The following is a 23,285-nucleotide window of genomic DNA, read 5'->3' as shown; positions in this document are numbered from 1 at the left end:
CCCTATGGTCCAATCTTATTGGAGGTATCTTCCAAAATTTCAGCAAAATCTAAGCAACAAATCCACCAATCAAGAAGATCAATTAGCCACAAGATCAACCTTCTTTAACTCAAGTCTTGGTGCAAATTGCCTCAGCTTCAAAAATCCATCTACACTCTCAAGAATAACCTTCACTCTAATACCATCTAACATAGTGCAAGGCAGGAGTAACCCCAAAGGAGATGTCCTAGCCCCCAGCTATAAAACCATATAGTGAAAACAAAATAGCAAGAAGCAATAATGCAAGATCTTATACCAAATTACAATTCTTGATTCATAGATATATAATTGATTACATGTAATATTCCCAACTTCAAAGCCTTTTAGGTTAGGGCCAAATATAAACAAAAATTACAAAACTAGTTCTATAAGATCTAGCAAGATCTAACTTACAACCAATCTCAGCTAGTGTAGATACACAATTAGATAAGAACACCAAGAAGAATCCACACTTGTACCCTTAGGTCCACCAAGAGATCTTCTAGTTCCTAAGCCACAGCTCTAGGTCCTCAAATTCACATCTATCCTTCATTCCATCCCCAAAATAAAAAATTAAAAGACTCCACAAGACCACTAATTATACCAATATAAGCCACAAGTTGGCTCAAAACAAATATTAAATATAAATACATAAATTAAATGCTACAAGTTAGCCTCCGACAATAATTAAATGTCCAAAAATGGTATTCAAGTAAAATCACAATATCTCCTAGCTCTGATTGAATTAGACCTCAAGAATTTAACCATAGGTTGAAATATAGGTCCTCTACACCTTTTTAAATGCACAAAGGCTGATTACCCAAGGAAAAGTGCACATCCATCCTAAAAGTCACACACAATAGATTATTGTGTGAAACAACTAGAAATTGATACTCTGGGAGAATTGCCATATCTTCCAACTTGTAATGAATTAAAAATTATTCTATTAAAAAAGTAAGTAATCTAGGCCCTCTTCAATCCTTGAAGTTTGTATCCTTCCATTCATTATGCAAAATTAGTTTCATGCCCTACAATAGGAACCCAAAAACCAGAAAAAAGCAATTTTAGCAACAAGGTTCAAACAACTCAAACTTACACTCAATCAATCCAATCTCTATGAAATCATGAGGAAAGGTTCCCCAATGTGTTTCTAACACATCCCTAACCATGAAAAAAAAACTTTACCAAAATCTAAGCTCAATTCTCCACAACACTTAACCAAAATCCCTCCAAACATGCAGGATTGTAGGAAAGCCTAGGATGCTCCTACATCAAACACCCCAAGTTTGAAAAGATGTTCTAATAACCAAAACCTTCACTCTGATACCATATAACATAGTGAAAGGTAGTATTATCCCCAAAGGAGATGTCCTAGCCCCCAGCTATACAACCACATAGTTGAAACACAATAGCAAGAAACAACAATGCAAGATCTGATACCAAATTACAATTATTGATTCATAGATATATAATTAATTACATGTAATATGCCCAGTTGTAAGGCCTTCTAGGTTAGGGCCAAATACAAGTAGAAATTACAAAACTAGTTCTATGAGATCCAACAAGATTAAACTTACAACCAATCTCAACTAGTCCAGATACACAACTAGATAAGAACACCAAGAAGAATCCACACTTGTACCCTCAAGTCCACCAAGAGATCCTCTATTTCCTAAGCCACAACACTAGCTCCTCAAATTCACATCTATCCTTCATTCCATCCCCAAACTCAAAAATTAAAAGAATCCACAAGAGTAGTACTTATATAGATACAAATACATAAATTAAATGCCACAAGTCATCCTACAACAACAATTAAATGTCCAAAAATAAATATCCAAGTAAAATTGTGATATCTCCTAGCTTTAACTGAATCAAAACTCAAGCTTTGAACCATAGGTATAAATCTAGGTCCTATACAACCCCTTAAATTCAAAAAGGCTGATTCCCCAAGGAAAAGTGTGCATCTATCCTAAAAGTCACACACAACAGACTATCATGCAAAACTGCCAGAAATTTGTACTCTGGGAGAATTACCATATCTCCCAACCTATAACGAATTAGGAATTGTGTTCTTGACACAAAGAATTAATCTAGGCCCTCTTTAGTTATTGAAGTGCATAGAATTTCATTCATTATGAAAAACTAGTTACAGGCCCTGTAATAGGCACCCACAAACTAGAAAAACATAGCTTTAGCAGCAAGGTTCAAACAACTCAAACTTCAAATCAATCCATCCCATCTCTATGAAATCATGAGGAAAGGTTCCAAAATGTGCCTACAACACATCCCTAACCATGAAAACATAACTCCACCAAAATCTAAGCTTGATGGTCCTTAACATTTAACCAAAATCCCTCCAAACATGTAGGATTGCAAGAAAGCCTAGGATGCTCCTGCATTAGATGTGTACAAAAGATAGTATAACCCTGTTTGGAAAAACAAATCTCTCTCTAGGCTATAGTGTTCAACTCTGATGTGCCTAATATGGATATGGGGGTTTTCAGACACTGTGAGCACAATAGTGAGGTCCATTTTTGCTCAAAGTTCTCCAAATTTTAGAGACCCCCTATTTTCATAAAATAATACCAAAAAATACTAGAATTGATCAGGAAAAACCTTGTTCTCATATTTTTCAATAAATCCAAACAAGTTTTAATAGATTCCACTCTTTTAGCATGAAGGATTTCAACTATAAAAATCTACAAAACCCATAGAACACCTACATGCAAGAACTTGTCACAAGGTAGCAAAGATAGAGAAGGAAAGGGTTTGGCTCTGAAAATATGAAAGATTATATTTATCAAAAATAAAGAACAAATGAAAATAAAATAGATCAATCCTAATAAAGGAGATCATAAAACCCTAAGTGGTGAAAGATAGTTAATAATTAATATTTAATTATTAAATGGGAATGCATGCACATAAAGGTAAATCTTAAGAAGGGGGTAAAGGTAATTTAATAAAATTAATCCTTTACTCTAAAAAAATGCACACACACACACACACACACACACACACACACACACACACATGCAGTCATTCATAATAAATTTCAAAATATAAACTTGACTTGTATTTGATACCTTTTTGCATTTGGGTGTTCTTGTTGATTTATTTCCGACTTCTCTTGACCTCAAGCTACATGGGGTACCCTAAAGCAGAAAAAAAATATAACATAAGAGGAATAAATAAGATACATCATGGGTTAAACTCCAATTGTAAATTTGATTAGTGTGCAAGATATGATACCACATAGCTATTAGGGCCAAAGTTAACGGAAAAAAGCATGGCATCATCAAATTGAGAAATTTTAGCCCCCAACAAGCCTTATAAAATAGTAAAGAGTATTGTTATAATTATGAGATAATATTGTAAATGGAAAAAAGGCACAAGAACAACAAGAATATCATAGGAGGGAAAGAAGACACAATAGGGTCATGAAGGACAAGATTGGAAGGATATTTGATAGATAGGAAAGTTTGGGGCTCAAAAAGGCTTCAAGGCCTAATTTGACAACAAAGAGATAAGGAAAAAAGAGATGTGAATGGACTTTTGGAACCTTTTTAAGAAATAAAAATGTAGATTCATGACCTCCACACTCTTTCAAAATACCATAGGTTATACAAAGGTTGATAGGTTCTTGATCGGGATGGGTATATAGAGGATGGATTCATGAGATTCATTAGATGGGGTTTGGGTAATGCTAGGAGTAGGAGATGTGGATGGGAATTAGATGGATTTGATGAATGGAGGGGTTTCAATGATGGTATTAGATGGAAGGGGATTTATAAGAGGGGTTTGAATAATGGTAGCATATGGAGAAGGATTTATAAGTGGACTGGATGAAAGAGGGATGATAGTTATGGGTGTGGGAGATGGAAAGATTTCAGCATGCTAGAAACTTCAAATGCTGTAATTAGATGAAATGACTCATCAACATAACTTTGGCATAGATATTTTATTGGCTTCTGTGTAAAACTCCTTAGAGAGTGGGTGTTCCCTATAAAATAATTAAGAAACAATATTTAGGGAACTTTGTATTGTTAGTGTCATAGCAATTAAGAAACATTATTTTGAAGCCAATGTACTATTTCTCTTTTAAGAATATTTTAAAAACTTTACCTTTGGTGTTCTTGTTCTTGGCCTCATACCTCTATCAGAATGTGTACTTTGTGTTGTTCTCGTATCGCTTGTTGCATCCTACATTTCATATTTTTCACATATCAATGTAGCTTGTGTTCTATAAAATAAATTAAAAATTTACTTTTATGATATTTAGGTGATTAAATAATAACGTTTCAAAACTAAAACAAACAAGTTGTGCCTCCTCTCAAATAAAGACCATCATCATCAAATCATCAATGAGTGTGAAATCTCCACTTTTGTATGCATAATTGGTCTTTGCACAATGTACAAATAAATGAAATGACACTTCATCTTGATTTTCCTCACTATCCACCCCATCACATTTGTAGTGATAACTTTAAAAAAATGTTCATCAAGTCCTAAAGTTTTAGAAATATGTAAACTAAGAGGGGGGGTGAATCATTATTCTACAAAATTTTGCACACAACTGAATATTATTAATTACTTTATAATATGCATATGAAATTAAACTAATAATGTTGAAAAATAATAATAACCACACACAAAGTGAACTCAAAACACCATTTTTTTTAAAATTAGGGAAACCTCAATAGGGATCGTAGCCATGAGATGATCCACTAAACAAAAGAATCTAGTTAAGGATATTGACCCTGTTAGGAGTCTATGAAGTACATATAGTGTCTCAATCTTGTTAGAGGACTAGGACCTATTAAAATCCTCAACCTTGTTAGGAGTTGATATCACAAAATGTATGGAAGATGAGCCCAATACCTAAATGTGCAATTATACATTGTAGTTCTCATATGCAAAAGAGATAGATACAAAAACCTCTTTACTGTTATCTCTTGTAATTCACATATCTCTAATCATACATAAGAATTGGTATCATATTTACCTCATTTCACATTTAACATATTCACATATTGCACATATCACCACACAACTTTGCATATCTTGATCTTTTATTTATACTTTTCCTTTTTACAATACTTTCCCTATCGGCCTTCAAGAATTCACATGCTTGGTATAATACAACATTAATTCTTACTAATATAGGGTTAACATATAGGATTTCATCCCTAATTAGTTGAATAATTAATTCATAACCAAAACAATTTCTTAACATACAATTCATCTTTTTCTTTTATATTGTGTTCTTCCCCATTTATTGGCATTATCGGTCTTTACTACATAACTTATTTCATGTAGTTTGTATAGACTTGCACACTTAGCCATGCCATCATGAAACTTCATACTATGTATGTTTAACAATGAACAATCCAAGTAATAATCTATCATCTATACTCAAAAAAATTGTTCCTGTGCTACCAGTGAACCTGTCTAATACTTAGACAATTTTCTACATCTAACCATGAAACATTTATTTGTACATTGTGTCTTCTCATCCTGAGATATATATTTCCATTAATGAAAATCCTAACATGTCCTACTTATCCACATTTACAAAAATCTCCTACTTTTGAATTGATTGCAACATATGAGAAAATTGGCAAAGTCTCAAAATGTTGTACAAAAACTTTCTTCAAAATTGGCCTTCAAAAGTTTACAAAAACTTCAAAATTCAAAACTTGTGTATCCTTACATTTATAACCATCTTTCCTTATAACTCCTAATCTCATATAATAATACTCCCACTTAGTATATCACTATTAGTCTCCCTTACATTATATTCTATAAAATTTTCCTATACTTATCTCCCCCTTTGACATCAATCATAAGGGTGTCAAAACCTATATACATGTCAAAATTTTGGTTCATTATCTCTTTTATAGGCTATTAATCGAGAGATACAATTTGGAAAACTTACTGTCAAACTCTTCAAGTTCTTCTCCCATATGTCCTTCACTCCCTCTGATATGCTGAGGAGAGTGCATAACCCATAAGATGTAATTTCTACAACATTGAAGTCTGAGAAAATAAACTTGTCACAGGATGTCTTCACTTTTAAAAATTCCTCCACTTTTTGTTTAAGTGTCCTAACCTTTACTAATAGGTGTTCTCTCATAAGTGAGAACCTCTTTGTAATTCTTTCTCTACTAAGTTCTATCAAACTTATCTCATCATAAGCCTTGTTGATACTCCTTTTAATGTCTTCAACTTTGGTGCTTGGTTGGCTGAACTAATTTTCCAATGCCTTAACCTCATCATACTTTCTTCTTAGCTTCTCATCAATTTCCTTAGTGAAATTTAAGGACATGGTTCCTTTGGTATATAATTCCTTTCATTCAAGCTTGCATCTCCTTAACTCTTTGATGCAGGCATCAAGAGCTCCTTGGTCATTATCCTGATGTTCTAACACATTTTATCAAACATCTAAGCATCATGCTTTGCTTGTACTTGAACTATTTCCACATCTATTAAGTTGGTGAATTTACATCAAATTCTTGAATCATTGTCTCTTCTCTATCCCCTTGATCTTGATCTAATAATCTTACTATTATTGTACCTTGTAACTTTATAGTTACATCCATACAAATTTTTTGTAAACTCTTCACCTATTTATTCTTGTTAATTATCTCATTTAAATATGATATCAGCTCTATCTGATCATCATCATCTAAGTTAGTTAGAACTACAAGAGTAAGAGATGTGTTGGATGCACTAGTCTTCTTATCCTCTTCTCCTTTCTTCTTCCTCTCTTCCTTTTCTTTTCTCTTCTTTTCTTCATCTTCTTTCCTCTTTTGTTCTTCTACTTCCTTTTCTTTTCATCTTCATCCTTCTTCTTCTTCTCATCTTCTTCCTTCTTCTTCTTTACATCTTCTTTCTTCTTCTTCTTCTCATCCTCTTCCTTCTTCTTCTTCTCATCTTCTTCTTTCTTCTTCTTCTCATCTTCCTTTACTTTTCTTCTTCCTCTTACTTTTTCTTCTCTTCTACCAATTTCTTATTTTTGTGTTCTACCTTCCTTCTTCTTGTTCTCCTCTTCCTCCTTTCTTTTCTCTTCTTCTTTCCCTTCTTCTTATTCATTGTTGGAATCACTAGAGATATTTCCAAAAAAATTTGGCCCATGATCCTTAAAAGGATCTTCAATGGTGTTAACTATAACCTTAGTACCATCAATTTGTATGGTGCTAGTTCTAATTATGATCTTGGGTGTTGTTGCTAATTTACTCAGATCTCCCATCATCTGTACAATTTCTTTTTTAGTTTCTCCATTGACTTCCTAATAATTACCTCCCATTATTAGTATGTACATTTTCTTATTTCTAATATAAGGTTCTAAATTTCACATTAAGTTTTCCATATGTTCATCATTGTTCACTTAGAAATTTTTTCTACTATACATTTGTCTAATATTTCTATATTCTTCTAAAACTATTTTCCTTTTGTTTGTTAGCCTCTCACAAAGGTCTTTTGGAATATCATTCTTTACATCCTCAAATTTCATTTTAGATAGGATGATGTGTCTAATAAAAAGTTTCTCTAACTCTAATCTATCAATTCAAGTATACAAGTGATACAAATTATTCAATTGTATAAAGTTTCCCTCATTAATAATGAAGTTGTTTACCTTTTCAATTTTGCACATTCATGCCTTCCTTCTTGTTTATGCAATCTCAGGTTGCTTCTATGTAGCCTTTTGAGGCTCTACTTGACCTCGCATCCTCTTTCTTGGTAAGCTTGGCATTATTTCCTTCTGTCTCTTTCTAGGTCTTGTTGTCAATGCCTTCATTCTCTTTTTCCTTGGAGAACCAAGTGACTCTTGCTTCACTTTTACAAGTATGATTGATTTTCTCTTTACCTCAACCACTTCAACTTCCTTCTCTTCTAGTTCCTTGGTCAGTGGTATTATAGGTGTGATGGGCACCTATTGTTGAGATACTGTTGTATAGGGGCTAATAGGTGCTATAGTAAAAGGTGTTTCTACTATCACTCCATTTTTTGGTCTTGCATATGTCAAGGGTGGAATGTATACCATCCATTTTTTACCAATTTTCTTTATGCTATTGATATCTTATTTCACTGCATTAGCTTTCTCAACTGACATTCTAGCTTGCTGCATAGATTTCTTCATCAATGCTTCCACTTTGTTCTTTACAAAATTCTCTATTTGTGCTTAACTTTCTAATTGCATCAGCTCCTCATAAGTTCCCAACTTGTCAAACTCTTCATCTTTATCTGCTTCAAGGATAGCTTGGGCATATCCTTCTATTTCTTCTTCAATGATTTCATGTCCCAAGGGCTCAAAATACAACATCCTTGGTTCAACTACCTCAATCTATGTGAAATTTGTATCTACCATACATAAAATATCCTCTTTGTACTTATCTTTCATAGAGGGTGGAAGTCTAAATCTATCCCTCATCTCTTTTTCGTAGGTCTTCATGATCAAATCTATACTATCATTAACCTTCTCTATAAAGGTATATGGTATACACTTTAGATCTTCTCCATAATGCTTCTATAACTGCTCACAATTATTGATCTTGCATGAAAGGAAATATTTTGATTAGATGAAAGAACATATGTGTGATCAAAGATTGGAATCTAAATTTACTATTCTTAACCTTTTTTATCTTTTCTAGGTTCTTTGTCAATTATTCTATTAGAATCTTGCATAAATTGACCTTTTCCTTGTCTGCATATATCGTATAGGCTACTCATATAAAGCCAGCTACCATATCATCATCTCTAGAGCTGTACCACATTCTTGCTACTCTAATTCTACTCAAGAATCTTACATTATGTTGCTTGATCTTACTTATGACAATTCCTCTATCATTGTAAATTGACTTGGTATTATCAAGCACTTATTTCTTGACATTCTATTCATTATTTGGTATGTTGCATTCATTGCATGGTCTAGTGACCTCATAAATTAGGTTAGTAGAGATCTCAACTAAATTATCTTCTAACAAGAACTTGCCACCGTGTATTCTACTTAAAATTATCCTGATCCATTCTTCATCATCAAACTCATAGACATAGAAAAGAAACTTAACTAGGTCATTATCTTTTAAATACTCAAAACCTTGTTTATAGCTCATGTCTAGATTATAAATGTTATCAAATTCCTTTGAAATATATTCTTCACCTACATTCTCAATTTTACTTATCAAATAATTATCCACATCTTCTAAGTGAATGATATTTTTTGGCATTCTTGATAATGCAAAACTAGGGTCATTAGTCAGATACTTAATAGGGTTAACCTTCAATTGAGGCCTTGCATCATCTTCCACATTATGAATTAAAGATTTATTCATATCTATGACTAAATTCTTGATACAATTCTTAAACAAATTCTTTGCTTAAGAGTAAAATACCTTGATTAAATGTGTAACTAGGTCTTCATGTTCTTCGTACTTGAAAACTCTTCAAATCTCCTTCAATTTTGATTTCAAAGAACTCTTGATTTCTTATTAACTCTTCACATTGTTGAATGATACACATGATCATTCTCACATGAATTATATCTTTTCAAAATGATGTCTACATTAATTGCACAACTACTCAATCTACAAAAAGTTGTCTCTATTAACTAGTAAACTTGTTCTCATTCATATATCTTCATGTGATGTCCAATTGACTTGCACTATTAACCAAAACTTCCTTACAATATATTTTTTCTTTTTCCAACTTCACAACTTCTAACTTGATCTCTAACCTTTGTTCTATCTTTCTGGTGGTCTTTCTTCCATGGGAAAGCGCTTAAGTCAAATAAGATGAATCACATAGAATGGTTGACTTCAATCTCTCATCTAGTGCATCAAAATATTGTTCTTCCAATACCACATGTGAACTTGATGGATCTTTTTCCTTCACAAATACTTCCTTGAATTCTTCAACATGATCTTTGAGTGCATCCTTTTGACTACTATTGCTACTATCATTTCTATTGTTCCTTCTAAATTTTGGGTTTCTATTGATGGTCCTCGTATCCATTTTCAAAAATATTTCAATTTCCCCAAAGTTATTAGATAACTAACATATAGGTGTACTCCTTCTTTGATTAGGTCCATTTTGATTAATTAGTACTCTGCAATTCCTAGCAATGTGTCCAAGGTCATTACACTTGTAACACACAATATTTCTCCTTGTTTCATTAGTTATGTCTCCTTCATTAGATCTTCTTGAGGATTTCCTTCTTTTGTTACCTATAGGTTTATTAGCTATAAACATTCTACCATTTCTATTATTACTATCAAACATAGGTTTCCTATGACCAACTACTTTATTTCCAAAACCATGATGATTATAAAAATAGAAATGAGTAAATAGATTTTAAAGAATTACCTATACAATCTCTCTTCATGTGACCAACCTCATTACATATAAATCATCCACCTTTGAATTCATATCTTATCTCTTTGGGTTGTTTAACTTGCTATGTTTTTTTGGGTTCATCACATTTCTCGGGTTGACTTTATTTCTCAACTTCTTTATGTACTTCATTAGATTTACTTGGTTCAATTTAATTCTAATCATTTTCCTTAGGTTTAGGGGTTTTGAAAACTAGATCTAATTTTTTTCTAGCTTCATAATTCTTTATTGATTTTTCTCAAAAGAAGTATCCAAGACCTATCTTGTCATAAGAAGATCTCTAATAGAATAGTTCCTCTTAAATTTTGTCACTATTGGAATATAGGTTCTCTAACTATTTCTTAGCATGGGTTAGTTAACCTTTCACAATAATATTGTACTTCTTGAGTTCAAAATGCCCTATTTTGATAGAATCGAGTTTAAATGTCACTTGTGTGAGATGGGATCTTAGATCTGTATTCTCATATTTCAGATCTGATTCAGTTTTGCTATCATCCTTCTTCAAACTTAGTTTTAGTTCAACAATTTTTAACTCATGTTTCAAAATTTCATTTTCTTTCTTTAAGGATATTACCTCATTACTATCATTGGTTTTCTCTCTAGTTTCTTTCTAGACTTGAGATGATTAATCTTATCTTTTAGTTTCTCAATGTAATCTTTTGCATTTGCATACCTTTCTTTCAGGTTGTCTCTTGCTTTAGTAAGAAGATCAATCTACTCAAGGGCTTCTTCAATATTCATCTTTAACTATTCTATATTAATAGGGATCTTACTCATGTTGTTAAGCCCCTTTTGAGTAACTAGGGTTTGATACCAATTTCTAGAAATAGGTAATACTAAGAGGGGGATGTGAATCAATATCTTACAAACTTTTTCCCACAACTAAATATTGTTAATTACTTTATAACATGCATATGAAAGTAAACTAACACTACTAAAAAGTAACAACTACCATACACAAAGAGAATTCATAACAACATATTTTGTTAACTAGGAAAAACCTAGCCAATTGAAAACCTCAATGGGGATGGTACCCACAAGATGATCCACTAAACAAAAGAATTTGGTTAAGGATATTGACCTTTTTAGGAGTGTATGAAGTGCATATAGTGTCCTAGTCATTGTTAGAGTATTAGGACCTACTAAAAGCCTCAAACCTATTAGGAGTTGATACTAAAAAATGTATGCAAGATGAGCCCACTACCCAAACATGCAATTATACAATGCAGTGCTTATATACAAAAGAGATAAATACAAAAATCTCTTTACTATTGTCTAATGTACCTCATGTATCTCTGATTAGACATCATAATTCACATCATATATAACTTACATAGCCTTCCCATAAGTTCACATATCACATTCAACACATTTTCATATTGCACATATCACCACACAACTTTTCATATCTCGATCTTTTACATATACTTATCCTTTTTATGAAACTTTTCCTATTGGCCTTCAAGAATTCATGTGCTTGACATAATAAAAAATTAATTATTTCTAACATAGAGTTAACATCTAGGATGTCATCCCTAATTAGTTAAGTAATTATTTTGTAACTAGAATAATTCCTTAACCTATAATTCATCTTTTGTTGTTATGCTCTGTTTGCTACCTTTATGATGTTTACTACATAACTCCTTCTGTACAATATGTATAGACTTGTAAACTTAGCCACATCATTAAAAAATTCATAGTACCTATCCTTAATAGTTCACATGCCAAGTATTACTTTTTCATCTACAGTCAACAAAACTATTCATGTGCTATCAGTGAACCTATCTGATACTTAGACAATTTTCTGCATCTAACTGTGAAACCTTTATAAGTACATTATGCCTTTACATCCTGAGATATATGTTTCCATAAATTAAAACCCTAACACATCCCACTTGTCCATATTATCAATACAAATAATGTAACAATTCATGTGATGACATTGTAGGTGGCACAAGAGGGGATGACACTAGTGGTGCAGGTGATAATGATGGAGCTATTGCAAGTTGTGATGACCTTAAAGGAGAATATGATGATGGTTGAGGTATCATAGGTGATGATGATGGATATTTCATAGGAAGTGATGACCCTAAAGAAATAGCTAATTATGGTCAAGGTGTCGTAGGTGAAGTAATACCACCTAACTGTGAGCCATGCTCAATGATGCAATTGCATGAAGAATCTATAAATTAGTAAACTCCTTTAAAATTATTGGGAGCACAAAATGAGGCATGGTTTTCCATGCTATATACCTCCTTTCTTGTTGTGGTGACACCTTAAAAGCTCCAGGTCTATCCGGTGTGGAGCCTTTCCCTCTACCTTAGAACTCATGGATATCAAAGAAATTTGGCTTCTTGCCAAGGATGAACTCACACTATAGATTTGTCAAAAAATATAGAGGCACCACATAATAATTATAGGTGTTAGGTAAAATACCAAAGACCACCTATTCCAAAAACATTATCTCATCCTAGCATGAGTCCAATGAATAGAAAAAAATTGGATGTACATAATACGAAGTTTGTAGAAATAGGATCAGTGAAAAGAGCACATATCCTATCTATTTTTATGTCCTTATCTTTCACTTGTTGATATGATATTCCATCAACATAAAATGCATGAAACTTATCCCTCCCTACACCTCATTCACATTTTGGGACATTTGTTCAAGTGTATTCGATAGGGTTTGGTGAGGAAGTGTAGATGACTACAACCTATTGACCATTTTGTAATGTGATCCTTATTTTTTGTAAGGTAGTTGATGAGGTCCTCTTGCATAGTATTTACATAATGTAATGGTATTTACAAAAAGTTTTATAGGTGGCGGTGGTTGTTGAATAGGAACATTGAGTGGAGAGTTTTGTTCTTGTGTTGCAATGGATGGAGGGTTTTGTTTTTGTATCTGAATGGGTGAAGTGTTTTGTGGTTGTCTCGCTATGGGTGAAGGGTTTGATTTTGATTTTTGTGTTGGACATGGTCTTTTTGCTCTACCTTATTTTCATGGATTCATGGATGCATCTGATATTAATTTTTTTAAACAATTACAAATTATGAAAATTGTAGAAGTTTATGAAATCTCAACCCCACAACTCCCAAGAATCCCTACATGCAAACATTTATTATAGAAATAGAGAAGAAAATAGATTAGACATTCTTGATGTGAAAAAATGAATTGCAAATTATATTGAATGAATGAATTATTACAAAGAGATCAATCCTTATAAAGTATATCAAAACCCTAAAAGGGAACTAACCTAGGTTGCATGATAATAACTAATAAAAGGATTAATTATTATATGCCTAAAGGTTAGCTTAAGTAAACTATAGATAATAACTAACTTAATAATTAAATCAATCTAATTTAATTAATAAGAAAATACTTTATTACTCTAACACCCCCCTTAAGATAAACTTAGGGAGTAGCTAAAAACCTAGAGACTACTACTAAAAGTAAATTTGAGTCCTGACAAAAAAACCTGATGAGGTACCCAAGAAAAACCAAATCTCTATAAAGAGGAGAAATAGAAAAAACCACACGGGAAAACCATACCAGAAAAAAAGATGGAAAGAATATTGAAAGAACTAGCGAAGGATTGAAGAAGCCTCCAAACTAGGGAATTCCCTAGAAGATATGAACAAAAGATGATCTTGTAGAATACCATTGAAGCATGTAGAAGCTCCAAAGCTCTATTGAAAGTAATTTTTGATCTAAAGAATCTCCACTAAAATAGAATTGAACCAGATAGAGAAGACTGTAATTTGCATAAGTACTCTCAGAAGACACTACTTGAATCAAGAGGTACACAAAGACAAACAACTAAAATCAAAGATACAAATGACATAAAACACCAAAGCTTTAAGAGATGACCAATAAAACATGGAAGGCTACATCCAAAGTAGGAACATGAAGAAGAGTGTCTATATGATAAATGATCTATCTCACTAAAATACATAGGTGCCCAACCATTGCATCCTCCTAGTACATAGGACCACATACTGAATACATAGCTTACTCCATCAAACCAAGGAAGCATGTCAAAGAACCACAATCAAGATGCATAAAAGAATACATATGTGTGTACTAAGGTGATCAATCTTACACATGTCATGAGGCTAATGTCACAAAAGGGACACCCATTGGACTAAATAAGATGAAAAATAAAGGAAATACATCAACTCTCAATTACACTTTAATAAAAGTAGTGCATGTATAATAAGGCACAAGATATGTTGAATCTAAATAATATAGTAATTTACATGAGTGTTCTCAAATGACACTACTCAAATCAAAAGGAAAAATAAGGAAAAAAACAACTGAAACAAAAATATAAATGCAATAGGTCACTTTATCTTAGTGTGTCTGCAAGAATGCATACAATAGACGTCTACAGAGACCATAAGAGACATATGATTGATTCAACACCATTTCATTAGGATTTCTAAGGTATTTACCATGTGAAAAGCTACATAGTTTTAAATTTTGCAAACCCTAGATATATGTAATGACATCTAGCTCTTCTAGAGCCAAAGGTGTAGAGGGAAAAGAGGTTTTAAATGTTTAGTTAATTAGAAATGAGATCAAACAACCTATTTTCAATGCCATTCTAGATATAGTGTATAAGCATAGATGGCATGGAAATCAAAGAAGGATATAGAATACTATGTGAAAATGGAGCGTTGAAGGAAGCATACAATATTGTTGAGCAGAAATGGTTAAATCGTGCCCTAGATTTTTAGAATGTCCTCAAAACTGAGTGGATTAGAATTCTCTTAGCAAAATTCATGATAGCTTAGTATGGTTAGAAAATGGGCTAGTTAGAATCACAAAGAAAATTGTTCATAGGGTGATAGGGTATCAAACCCTAGATCAGCCAAAGATTATGAGAAGTCATTGAAAAGAACACAAAGGCCATATGGAAAAAAAGGAGAATGACAATTGACACAATCACATATCCCCTAATAGCTTTTGCAATAAGGGTAATAGCAAACAATTTTTATTAGTCAAGCAAATTAAATAGTGTATCTTGCATTGCAGTGGATATGGGCTATAAAATTGTGAAGAAATATCATACTTATAATCTTTCTGAGTTGCAGTTGCAACAATTGATTGAAAATCTAGGAGCTATAAGGAAAGCAAAGAGTGCTCAGTATAAATTTGGATCTATTGTGGTATGTATTTTCTTATATGTACATAATACATTTCCTACATTTAGTAAGGTTGCATGGAAGACAAATAGATCAATTAAAATATATATAGGAGAATTCATTGAACAATTAGGTAATAACTTTGAGTTAGTAATGACTAGTTATTTTGAAGATTTTAAACAATCTATGAAGAAGAGTTTAAGGATACCAGTTTCACTAGTAGAGAAACATTATGATGATGTTTTCTTTCTAGTTGATATTGATCACACATATGTACAGGTAGTAATTCCTAGGGTTAGATGGCTAAGGCCATTAGGTTATGAGATTGATGTTGATGAAGCCGAGCTACAACAATCACATCATTACTTGTAGAAGAAGTGGAAAAAGAAGCCCAAGCTTTTGAAAATTATGAATTGGCCAAATCAAAAATCACCATGGAATTAAAGACTAACTCTGTTATTAGGAAGAAGAACAAATTGGTAAAGCAGTTGAAAGAAAAATTTTGTGAGGGAGCCAAGGAAGAGGGAGATAAGGAAGATGAAGAAGAAGAAGACACAGGCTTAAGCACCATTGGCACAGACACAAGCTCAAGGAGAAGACTAGCAAGAAGAAGAAATAGAAATTGTAGAAGGTTCCAAGGGAGAAGAATTCGAGGAAGCACCTATTCCTATTGACAAAAGGAAAAGAAAAACAAAGACACAAGCAGTGACAAAACTAAAGAAGGTTTCAAAACCAAGCTAGCTTAAAAAAACAACACCTACCACAAGTGCTAGTGCAAGAGTCACTACACAAAAGGCTAAAGAGGTAGCCAAGCCTAAAGAATAGGAAGGTGGAGAACAAAAAAGACCAAGAAGAAAGTGTATTTCTTAGGTTGAATTTGGTATGGATAAAATTGAATCTGATGACAACAACCAATTCCAAGTGGTGAGTCATAGTCCCTCCTCAAACCTAGATAATTTGTGTGAAAACATTAGAAACAATGTTGATTTGTTAGGTTTCTTTCACATTGAATTTGATAACCTTGGAAAGATTGAGAAGAATCAAGTAGAGGAGGATATATATTCCATGATGGCTACTTTTAAGGAAACTCCTCTAGAAATTGCCAACTACATACCTAAGAGTTTATATGATAAAGTTGAGCAGAAATGGAATTAATTTTTAGACACAAAGAAGCAAATTAGGGAGATAGCCTTCGATCAAGTTATGCCAAAACTTAGCAAGGCACAAATGTATAAAGCCATAAAGAAATATGCTATGACATTTGTATCTAAGTATAGGGAATTTAGCATATTATAGAACAACATAGACTATGTTGTACTAAAGTCCAAACAAATATGGAAGATTACATATGGATTGGCCACAACCAAAGATGATTAAAAAGAACCTATTGAGATAGAAGATGATGAATAAAATGACAATGAACAAGGCATAGTTGAAGGGGGCATTGATATGAATATTGATGATCAGGAAACAGCTGAAGAAGAGCAACAACTAGATTATAGTGTATAAGATACATAAATGCCGAATGCCACTCCTCCATAGGTGATAAGTGCAAGTACTAAAACTATCTAAGTAAAGGATTTCTTTGATCCTACTAGTTAAAACATCAATCCCCTAATAGAGAAATATTTGAAAAGGATACTTATCCAATCTACACTATAGGCCAAATTATGTGACAACCCTATATTGGTAAGTGAAGATGAACTTTAGAAGTCAAAGACTATGCATGTAGGGGAGGAAGTGAAAACATAAGAAACACCTACAATCACTCCTCAAGTCACAAGTATACAACCTTCACAACCCTTAGTTTTACATTAAAGGAAGGAGACAATAGGTTGCACTATCAATACACTCATGGAAGGAACTCCAATCTCCAAAAAGATAAAAGAATCTAAGAAAGAAAAGGTTGAGATAGTTGGAGAAGACAAGGTGGAAACACCAGTAAATGTGGGACACAAAGCCAAATAGGTCAAGTTGATACACCAGTACCTCCAGCACAAGATCAAGGTGAAACTAAAATCAAAGAGGTAGAAAATTTCAAGCTTGAAGAGACAAGTTTGACAACCAAGCTGAAGGACCTGGTAGCAACTCAAGCACTGGTGACATTACTAGAATTTCGAACTCCTTCAAATCAAACTCTTTAGATGTTGAGCATAGATGCTACACCATTACAATTCTTAGTTTTGAGTCCTAGCTCATCTAAGGAAGAAGAAGCAATCACTTATGGAGATGTTAGCCTAGATAAAGAAATTGCATTGCCCAAGTTTGATTATGAAGCAATAACAATTGAGCAGATGGGTATATACAAGAGGCCCTAGCAAGAAAGAAACATCAAGAACTACTTAGAAGGGAACATATGTACAAGCAAGCTTTGATTGAGATCAAAGACATTTTCTTAGATGCATGAACAGTTTGCTTACTCTAGATGAAATAAAGCCAATCATTGAATAGTTGACAAATATAGTGGAAAGAGTAAGTGACATAGACCTGGATACTAATGCCAAACTGTTAGAATGGTCTAAGAAGAAGTTTCAAAATAGAGTGAATGAGAAGATATCTAATGAAATTGCACTAGCATAGGTTGCATAGGCAACTAAGATAGATAGTATGAAGAAGGTACTAGAGAACATTTTCTCTCTATACACTAAACTATGTAATCCTACACTCTTCACATAGGAGATAAGGAATCACATATCAATCTTAGAAAGTCAAATGCAATCATCTAGTCCAAAATTACCCATGACTCCATGTCAAATTGAAAAACACTTAAGGACCCTCTTGCAAACCCAAAGTTAATTAGCATCATTAAAAGCAGATGAAGCCAACATTAGGGCTAAACTAATAAAAATCCAATCTACATTGACTCCTCACATGGATATTTTACACAAGGAGCTAGGCTATATAGAAACACTTATGAAGAAAGACCACAATCTTTATACATTAGATGGCTTAGTACACCTTGTTGCCAAGCTAGCCATCCAAATTAAGGCTTTGGAGGTAGCTTGTGATAATTGGGATGCCACTCATAAAATTATACTTGAGGTTCACAAATCCTTACTGGAGAAAAACACTATTAGTGTATAACCCATTGACATCAATGCCGAAAAAAGGGGAGTAAGAGAAAGTGTAAAATATAGCAAGTAGAAATAGAGAAAGAGTACCAGTTGAGGCAAATCTACTCAATAGGAGAAAGGTTTTGATAACAAGTATAGTATAGAATAGATCAATAAACTTCGGGGGAGTTATATTATTTTAAGGTATCAGTCATGTTGCAAAAAATTGATATTTTAAAATTTTGTATAGAAGCCAAATAATCATTTATGTTATGCTCATAAGAATAAGAGTATTAATGTATGACCAATTTTTTTTTTGATACTCATGTCCAAGGGGGAGATTGTTAATCTTAGATTGGTTTTTGACAAGTGAGTGTCTATACACTTAATTCATTTACTTAGTTCATGCCAAACAAGTAACATATGTTGAGCACAACATGTAAATTAAAGCATGTTGAGTAAACAATGAGTGTTGAGTCACTCATATGCCGAGTCACTCAAGTTCTGAGTAGACAATATGTACTGAGTGATTCAGGAGTTGAGCAACCAGTGTATGCTAAGTCATTTAGATGCCGAGTGACAACATTGAAGTCATAGTTAGTGCTAAGCACTAGCGACTTCAAATAAAAAGTAACATAGTTTTGACATAGTTGTTTGTATTGGCACAAACTACTATGTAAACCATTTTTTGGTTGACTTAAGGATTGAATTACAATATTTTGTTGATAAGGATGAACCTTAAGTGGAAATCCCTATGTATTACATGCATCCAATCAGGTAAAGGGAAGGTTTAAGAGACAATATGGATGAATCACAACCATTGATTCATACCTAACCCCATGTCACCTAGGTCTTCTTAAGGATGAAAAACCCTAAATTTCTTATGAAATAGAGAGGGATTTTGATCAAGGAGATTTTTGCATGCGCAAACTATGACATTCATGGTGACCAAGGTATTATGATCTAAATTGCATTGTAGAATTAGTTAAAGGAGAATAGAGGAAGGAAACAGTGAACAACAAAGAGACATATGATCAAGAAGGATCAAGTACACATTAGTATAGATGTGATCTATCACCAAGAAATAGAGTGCTAATCGCAGGATCATTACTAAGACATTCTAATAGGTGAATCAGTTAAATCTCTTAACCAAGTAGTCCTAACATGTTGCATTGAGATCCTCTAACAAGGTTCTTACTTAATTGTGAGTTGAAGTCTTTTAACCAAGCAAATTTTTAATAAGGTTTTGATAAGGTTTTGAAATCCTTTAATAGGGTAAGACCTAATAGTCTTTGTAAGCTTTAAATAGGGCAAACCTTTCATAGGGTAGATCGTGTTTCATGATCAAACATTGTAACACTCATTGGATACACTTTATTACTAAAATGGTGTATATTTGTGGGTGTCATCCCCATCCTAGTTATACCTTCACATTGGAGGGTTTCTAGGTAATCATATCTTGTGTCATATATGTGTGAATGCTTACTTGTTTACATGCTTTAGATGTATATGCTCTACATGGTATTTCAGTTTACTTATTGAATATGTGAGATGGATGTGTGGAAAATATTTTTATGGGTTAAAGTTTAAAGCACTAATTCAACCCCCCGAAAACCCCCCCTTTGCTCTTAGAGTTTACCTTTCCTATTGTAATTCAACCAATTTCTAGAACATTGCAGGTTACCAATGTGAGTTTCACTCTTCATTTTTTCATTTGTGTCAAACACATTCCTATGCAAAAAGAAGAAAATTATTTTTAGTCTTTGCATGTAAGAAAGACTAGTATTTTAAGTTAGATAGCTTGGGCGGTAATCTTCTAATATCTCGTATCACTTTTTTTTTTGCAAAATAATTCAAACATGTAGGCAATGATGATCACCTTTAAACATCACACAATAAGTCATAAATTAAGATTGGAAAAATAAGTCAACTTTGACCATTTACCACTTTCAGTCTAGAAATCAAGCTTAGTTTGTTATGTTTAAGCCCTCCATGCTATGACATCATTTTCACACTTCCTCTCATCTTACTAAAGAGAAAAGATGTAGAGAAAATTTTGGGCCAAATCTCTTGAAAATTGGAAAAAGATAAACCTGAGTTGTGGTATTTGGGTCAGCTTGGAAAGTGGTTTTCAAATTTAGGCATAGGATGATGAATATAACTTCAACATCTCTTGATATTGACAATTCTAATTTTGAAATGAGGGCTCTCATTAAAAACTAGGAAATATTAAGGAAATTCAACCATAAATTTAAAATTCATCAGGTGCCAAGCATGGAAGACAAGGATTGATTTGTAAATCAAGTATATTCAAATGTTTTCATAATAGGCTTTTGTTATATCAAAGGTTAAGACTAAATCAAGAATGCTTTCAAGCATCTTTATGAGACTGATGCAGGAACATCCTGGGTGCAAGGGAAATCTTGCATCACCCAAAAATATTTTATTTTTAGTCTTTTCTATTTTAATAAGGACTAGAAAATAGGGTGGTTACTATTTATGGGAACTTACTATTTAAGTAAGTTTTTCATACAAGCTCAAAATGTTCTCATTTTCTATAGGAAGGTTCATTTTAGAGTTTTAGGTCTACCATAAAAATCTCATTGCTTATGCATTAGTATCAGATAAGTTATTGCAGATTTTTGGTGGAAAAATTTGTAGAAAATCTTTAGTCTCACCATTGGAGGCTTTAGAGTGTCTAGATGAGGTCTAAAAACTCGATAGAAGAGTGCTAGCACATTATGAGCCTATAGATCAAGAGCTGGCATTTTTGAAAAGTGGTTATAATAGCCAATCGGAGCAATGGTTCATTAGTTATGGCCTTCAGAAGTTGGGCTACCAAAATTTCTAAAATAATTCGTCAAAGATGTATTTGGCTAACTCTAAGTGTATTCTTAGGTTCTGTTGGCCCTAGGTATTAAGTTTGAGTATTTAGAACCTTCCCGGGAAGCATAAAACTACCTATTTAAGAAAGGCCCGAATATTGTCTAGGATAGCTTTGGGTGATACTTTGCAGCTTGTCTTGCAAATTATTATACTTATGAATTCTATAATTATACATTTTTGGTGCAAATAAGAAGTCCATATTTTGTTCTCACATTTTTTGTTGTTTCTATATTTTTGTTATGAGTTTATGGTATCAAGGGGTCCCCTACATCAAGTGGTATCAGAGCTAGAGTTCTTGAGTGTGTGGATAGATTGCCAACTGTGAGGCAATTCATACCAGGACCATGGTTTGGGTTGAGCATTTAGATGGATAACTGATTGTGAGGTAGTTTACACTAGGGTTTCAATGGAAGTGCAAAAATGCCTCCATGAATAGAGTGTGGTAGAAGAGCTATAGGTGTTACACCTAAGGGTTTTTGAGCCCTCCAAAGACAAATGCAAGCATTGGAAGAATAAATGTGTAGAGGAATGAATATTCCCATAAGAGATGAAAACAAGGATGAGGTTGAAGTAGAAGAAAATGTCAAAGTAGAGGTAGTTCTAAATCTAGAGGAAGAAAGGCTTTTTAGGGCCATCTCAAAGATTGGAAAAAGACCTAAGTTTGATGTTCCCACATTTTTGAGAAATCTTAACCCAGAGGACTAATTGATTGGATCAATGAACTAGAGGAGTACTTTGAGTATGAAGATATTGATGATCTTGATAAAGTCAAGTTTATGAAGGAAAAACTAAAGGGACATGCAAATATCTGGTGGCAAGAGGTTCAGTTGGAGCAAAATAGAAAGGGAAAGGAAAAAATCACTAGATGGGATTAGATGATAGCTAAAATGAAGCAACAATTCATTCCTATGGATTATGAGCTTGATCTGTTGAAGAAGATGCAAGGAATAAAGCAAGTGGGAAAATCTGTTCAAGAGTATATCAAAGAGTTATATCGAGTTCTCATTAGAACTAGCCGTGCAGAGGTTGATAAGGAGAAAGTTGCCCATTATCTTAATGGGTTAAGGCCCAACATTTAGGATGAGCTAAGTATAGTTTGAATAATGAGTATTGAGGAGGTATACCAATTTTCCCTAAGAGTTGAGGAGAAACTAAGCAAGAGGTTTGACAATAGGAATAGTGGAAGAGGTCATGGTGGAAGATCTAGCGGACGATCTTATGGAGGCCATAATGATGATCAAAAGAACATGGATGAGGCTGGAAGTAGTAATCAAAACCAAAGGGGAAAAAATTCCAATCATGATTAGAAAAATAGAAATTAGAGAGGAAGAGGCAGAGGACAAGGATCTGGAAAGGGAGGCTTCCAGGGGAAATGTTTTCACTATAGAGAAGAAGGGCATACAACATTTGAATGTACCCAATGCCAAGGAAGGATAGATTGAAGAACTAAAGGCTTAGCTAGAGTTGCACATATTGATGAAGATGTCAAATCATCACATTTTGAAGATACTAAAAGAGGAGAAATCCTAGTTAATAGAAGAGTCTTGCTAAGTGGTGAGAATAAACCTGATCAAAGGAGTTTGTTTTACACAAGGTGTACATGTGAATATAAGTGTTGTGATGTGATCGTTGATGGTGGAAGTACTAAAAATTAGATGTTAGAAATGATGGTCGCTAAGTTGAAGATGAAGAGATAGAAACACCTATGTCCATATCGTATTGCTTGAGTGCAAGATGACCACAAGGTAATGGTCAATGAGCAGTGCTCAGTGAAGTTCAAGATTGGAAGCT

Source organism: Cupressus sempervirens, chromosome 2 (genome assembly GCF_028749045.1).
Source record: "Cupressus sempervirens isolate cs-2001-9-10 chromosome 2, ASM2874904v1, whole genome shotgun sequence".
NCBI lineage: Eukaryota > Viridiplantae > Streptophyta > Pinopsida > Cupressales > Cupressaceae > Cupressus > Cupressus sempervirens.
This window is presented reverse-complemented; position numbering follows the sequence as displayed.